The sequence below is a fragment of the Misgurnus anguillicaudatus genome, chromosome 12 (genome assembly GCF_027580225.2).
Source record: "Misgurnus anguillicaudatus chromosome 12, ASM2758022v2, whole genome shotgun sequence".
Taxonomy (NCBI): Eukaryota; Metazoa; Chordata; class Actinopteri; order Cypriniformes; family Cobitidae; genus Misgurnus; species Misgurnus anguillicaudatus.
The window spans coordinates 3047220-3053590 of NC_073348.2; the positions used below are offsets into that span (position 1 = coordinate 3047220).

Sequence of the window (6371 nt, forward strand, 5' to 3'; positions counted from 1 at the left end):
CTGCCTGTATGCTGTGTATCGGAACTGCCTGTGGTGGAGATTGGGAAATAATTGCATTTTGATCATGCCATGTTTTCATAGTAAACAATTCCAATTGTAAATATTGCATGTTCTGTTGGCTGATATTCTACTGTACTACACAACACCAAAGTTGTTTTTATAGTAAGTATATGGAAAGTATAAAAACCTGCTTAACAGGATTTACTATTTTGGTGTAGAAAAGCTGTTTCTTTGAATTGCAGTGTGAAATAATTTTTGCTCAAAACCTACTCTTGTCTGCTGGCTTGGAGAGGGCCATGCTCCTGTCTGAAGTCCATGTATGCTATCTGCAGCACAAAAGGATTCAGACAGGATGCTTCAAATCCTGGATGGAGTGTGAGGCAGGTAATGTCTTCTGGGGATCTAAGTTTTGGACAAGGGACCAATAGGCATCGACCTCCCTGCAGCACACACTCTCCACTGCTGATGGCATAGCCTCACATCTACCACACAAGCACCTGTTAAACAAATGTGCTAAGATAAACTCACTCTCCTTCCTTCCTTGTAGCTCTAGTGGTTTGTGTAAGACCTTGTAAGAAACGACATGAAGTACTTACTTCCTAAAACTTAGGTAAATATGTACTGTAAAAATACACACCCCCTGCAGAGTACAGGCTGTCAATTAAATGCATGCCTTACAACCAGTTTTCCTCCACGTGACAATAAAAGATCCTTGTAACAATAACTGTATTTACATGAACGGCATATTCCCGTCCTAACCGGAACAGTAACTGCTTTTATTCGTATACTCCGCAGTACATGTGAGCTCATTTACATAATGTCCGTCGAAAAGAGGAAACGTAACTCTAATTATTTTAAGACACATGTTGATGGCATACATGGTGACAATCTACATGGATGCTTGAAAAACAACAAAGTCGACAGCAATATTGCTAAAAATGATTTATTAAAGATACTGCAATGTTATAAACATGGAGACAACATCAGCCACAATTAGCTATAGCCTGTGGTCACTCACCAAGACACCTGCCCAATTCTCCAACGATTTTCCTCACACCACAAGTCTATCTCTCTCCTCTGTCCATTTACCCTTCCCCTTAACCCTGCCTGACCCCTCTCTCACCTAGGGGGCTCGAAATTATAGGGTAATGGACCATCGTAAGAGTTTACATTTACCCCTACTGCAACCTCTTCACTGTCTGACTCCATTACGAAGAGATGATATTTACCTGCCATTGCGTCACTTCCGATCAGACCGTTTTTCACAGCGGAAGTAATTTTACTCACAATTTCTTTTAAAAAACGTTTTAAATACACAATTATGATTAATTTCTTCACGCAAATCGAGTTCCTACACTATTTATCTACACGTTTATTCACAGTGACCTTCAACTTGAAAGATGGGCTTTACTCAGTCCAGACACAGATATTTTTATCTCAGATGAAGATCAGTATGAGTAAGTGATTTGATGTTGTTATACATGTATTTGTACTGTAAGTGCATTGAATGACAAAGTAACATTTTGTTTTATTTTTTGCTTTCAGTGTTTACCTCAAATCATTGTTGAATAAAATGTCCAAGAAAGTGGATTTTACGGATGCAGTCATTTCCAACCAAATTAATGCAACACAATGCAACATCCTGGACAGTGGTATCAGAGCCTTCCGATCCCATGTTTTAACCCTGAGGCAAAACTAGACGTTGTGTTCAGAGATGCTGATGGGATTGGTGAGGGAGCGGCTGATGAGGGTGGACCAACTAGAGAATTTTTAACTTTGCTAATGAGGGAAATCCACTCATGTGAAATATTTGATGGAGAGGACTGGAAAAAAACACTTGCCTGCAATTCCAAGGGTAACCTGGCCTGCTGTCTAATGTAAAAAGTGTTTGCCTCATTCATAATTTTTACACTTTTACATTCAATGTCATCAGGTCTTTAAACAAAGCATCTATAATTATTAAAGTTAACACCTTGTCCCTTATGAAAAAAGTAAATAATTTGTCAGGAATTCAATGCCTGTTTACACTCCATTAGCAGCACACATTTTCTAAGCATTGTTTATAGACATAATAATGCTTTTCCCATGTGCTACAGCACTGTACAATGGAATGTACAAACTAGTTGGACAGATGATAGCTGTGTGCCTGGTACATGGTGGTGTGGAGCCACATTTTTTTTCAGAAAGACTGTTCTGTCAGGTGTCCAACCTTCAGCCCCCAGTACCAGATTTTTAAGAGATTGTGGACTATGACTTTAGAGCAAAGATGACCAAGGTTAGTTTATGTATTGCACATTTTCATTAATGCCAGCTGTTGCTTTGTTACTAATGGTAATTTGGCAATAGTTGTAATATCTTAGAATGTTAAAAATGATAACCAAAGGGACACTCCACTTTTTTTAGACAATAGGCTAATTTTCCAGCTCCCCTAGAGTTAAATATTTGAGTTTTACAGTTTTGAAATCCATTCAGCACATCTCCAGGTCTGGTGCTAGCACTTTAGGCATAGCTTAGCACAATCCATTGGATCTGATTAGACCATTAGCATCACACTCAAAAGTGACCAAAGAGTTTAGATATTTATCCTATTTAAAACTTGACTCTATTGTAGTTACATCCTGTACTAAGACCGAAAATAGTCACTACAGAACTACTACAGAAGAGTCAAGTTTTAAAGGGGGGGTTCAATGGTATTTCAAGCATTCTGACTTATTAACACGGTTATAGAGTTGTTTCCTCATGCTAAACGTAGGCAAAGTGTCAAAAAAGCATTAGGGCGTGTTACAGAGTATTTTCTGTGCCGAATGCACTTCGTCAGTGTTTGTACAAGTTTCGGAAAGTTTTTTTCGATTACAGGTCCAACTGACATTTCAGAGGTTTTCTATACGCATCACTTCTTTATATGGGCACTTCCCCCGGAAAACCTCACCCACCCGTCAATCAGCGGGAGACGCTACAACTTGCAAACATCACATCACGAGACACAGCTTTGTTTAATTTCAAAACTCAACAATGGCACAAAAGATGAAGTGTGTTTTTGGATGTAAGGAGAAGATAGCCAGCCTTATGAAGACAATGGATATAGTTTATTTTCCGGGGTAGCAGCGGCGTTTTGCGTGTGTGTTTGATGCAACCCGGTTTCCAAACCGGGTCATGAGTTGCATGCGGTAAGTAAGACTTCTGTCTTATGTTGGAAATGGGCGTGTGCATATTATATAAATGACAAAAACATGTATTGAATCATAAGTTAAACAGTGTTGTAGAGAGTGTTGGATGACTCGTACTTACTCCACCCGCAGTAGTAACTCCTCCTTCTTCATTTTTTCGTACGTTATCGGAAAGATTCGGTAAAGCTAATCTTTCTTTTATAAATCTGGGCCCTCATTTATAAAATGCTGCGTAAGAACCATCCTACATCTTACGATCATTTAACAAAAATGCGTATGTGTGATTTATAAACCGAACGTACACGCTGAAAACGCGCGTACCCCTTTCAAATCTATAATTCGCAAATGAACTTCAACTTGTGCGCACAGCCGAGCTGTTTCTGATCTCCGCCTTTAAACAATGCATAATTAATGTCAGACATATAAAAGATCGCTTATCAATGTTTAAACCCAATTTCAAACAGCAAGAACGGCTTATATTTTCAAGAACCTGCAGCAATCGGACGAGCAAAAGTGCATAGGTCTGCTCAGACCCTGACGTGGGACTAAGCACTTTTCCACGTCAGAGATAGTTTTTATAGATATGGATTTTGCCGTGGATTTTTGCATACGCACACTTTCCGATCAAATCTGTGCGTACGCACGCTTTATAAATGAGGCCCCTGATTAAACTAAAGACTCTTCGGAGATATAAAGGATGTCATAGTACTCTATAGGTACTCCAGATTACCATCAGAAATGCCGAAACAGCATGTGTTACGTCAGCTTTAAAAAGGAAAAATATCAAAACGCTTTGGTTATTTTGAGCGCAATGCTAATGGTCTAAAAATACTTACTTTAGTGTCCTTTTAAAATTAAAAAGCTGTGTGAATTGAATATTTATATATTTTATATAAGTATTTTGTTTATTGCATTTAAAACCTTATTTTGTGTTAAATTCATTATCAATTTAGATCCAGTCGGCACAGAATGTAAATGATGCACAGTGTGCTATAATGGAGGCGTCTGACCAATTAAGTATGCTGGGGTCTCTATGACACATCCAGACGTTAGAAGACAGAGACAAATTGGTTGAATCGGCTACCAAGTTTTTTACTGAGAACAGGTTGAGAAGATTTCTTAGAACAGTGAGTATAAGAATGTGTAAATAATTTCACCTGACAAATTACCAGTAATATTTTGTCATTGTTTCACATTGTGTACATGTTTTGTTTATATAGATTTAAAGAGGGCCTGGAGTGTCTTGGGCTTTTGCCTTTGCTGCAAAAGCATTCTGAGCTTTTTAAAGAGGTATTTATGTACGAGGAGAAGCCACTTTTGGCCAAAGACATATCTGCTTTGTTTAAAGCAGAACTTTCTCCAGTTGGCAGCAACAGGAGAGTAGTGGAGAGTAAAACAATCTGTTTCTAAAGGGGCTGGCTCATAGAAGTGGAAGATATGACATCAAACTGAAGTTATGTTGGATCTCTCTCTATCTCTCTATCTATCTATTATATTTATTTTTTGTTGTTGTTGTTAAAAAACATCCTTTTATATTCCATCTCAGGTGAAAAAAGTAAATTTTACTGTAAAACACTTTCAGTACACTTAGTACAACTCTTAGTACACTTCCATAATGTACTTTAAAATGAATATTTTGTAATTAATTACTTACCCTCATGTCATTTCAAACCCATAAGACCTTTGTTCATCTTTGGGAACAAAAATTAAGATATGTTTGTTGAAATCCCATAGCTCATCATCTGTGCTTTTACTAAATTATCCCTGTTTTAAAAAGTATTTACTTGCCACATAAACAAATCTTATATACACGTTTAAATATATACTCATTCATAGCACACCTTTAACTGATAAACTTATAAAACACTTGTATATTTGGTTTACTTTATCTGACTACATTTAAAATCTATTTAAATAACGTGTACTTAAACGGCACAGTTGAGAAAATGTACTTATACATATTAAAAGTTTAATTTAGGATTACTATATAAAATGTATTGAACAAATTTTTATGCAATAAAATCAAATTTAAGAAATACACTAATAAAAGTCCTATGTATATTTTTGTGATATACTTTATTTCAATGCACTAAAATCAATTGTATTCAGTATTAGTATACTTTTTTAAGTGCACTGAATTAGAAATATACTTTAAATTAGTGCTTTATAGTGTTTAACGTACAATCTTATTTAGCACAAAAAAAGAGGCAGATTCTATCATTTATGTTTATTTTATAATAACATATTTTTATGTTATTATTAGGGCTGTCAATAGATTAAAATATTTAATCGCAGTTAATCGCATGATTTCATGAGTTAACTCGCGATTAATCGCAAATTAATCGCACATTTTTATCTGTTCTAAATTTACCTAAATGTAACACTTTTTAAGATTTTAATGCTCTAATCGGCATGGATTTGGATAATATATATGTTATATGCAAATGTATGTCTACAACAGCCTGTTTACATTTTCAACAGAACCATCAGCCATAGTTTTATAAATGTTTTTGCCTTTAGAAGACCTTGTTCTTTCTCCATCATTTGTGACCTGTGCCGGCAAATTGAGTTGGTATGAGCAAATTTTTAAAAATGTGTCATTTATATTTTAACATTCTCTATTAAAAAACTTCAAAACAATTGGACCAATTGTTGGAATCTGGCAAAGCATGACAGAACTATACCTGTTAATGCAGAGCAAAAACAATATCAATATATACATATATGTTTTTCTTTTCTTGTTTAATTTTGACATTGAGACAGACCACTTCAAGACTGTAGGATAGTGCAAGGGTTTAATATAAATGACACAACATATACTTTTCCTTAACAGTTAACCAAACATTCACTTCAGATATAACAGATTATAGGTCATACCTGCGTGAATTCTTGTCAAAACAGATATTTTTAAACCTGTAATTTTGTGTTAGATGTCTATATATATCGAGCCCAGGCTCCTGAAGATGCGTATAAATAGCACGAAGTGTTTGTGTGCATGCGCTTCAGACGTCTGCGTCAGACATCGCTTTTGAGCCTTGTCACTCTTAATAACTCTTTTAACACCAATCAGATCCCGAACTTTATCTCTCTTAATAATTATTTTAACATCAAGAAAGTCCTGCGGTCTATTTTCTATCATTTCTGAATGCTTTTTAAAACGAAACTAAAAAGTGAAAGAAGACGCATCTTTGCTTTATATGGATT

At 35.8% G+C, this 6371-nt stretch overlaps 1 long non-coding RNA gene across 1 annotated transcript; it reads left to right on the forward strand.

Moving 5' to 3' along the window:
* Nucleotides 1–282: 282 nt before the first annotated feature.
* Nucleotides 283–4599, forward strand: LOC141368935 (uncharacterized). Its single transcript, XR_012372342.1, has 3 exons — nucleotides 283–1855; nucleotides 2097–2275; nucleotides 4121–4599. It is a non-coding gene; the product is annotated as an uncharacterized lncRNA (long non-coding RNA).
* Nucleotides 4600–6371: the final 1772 nt, after the last annotated feature.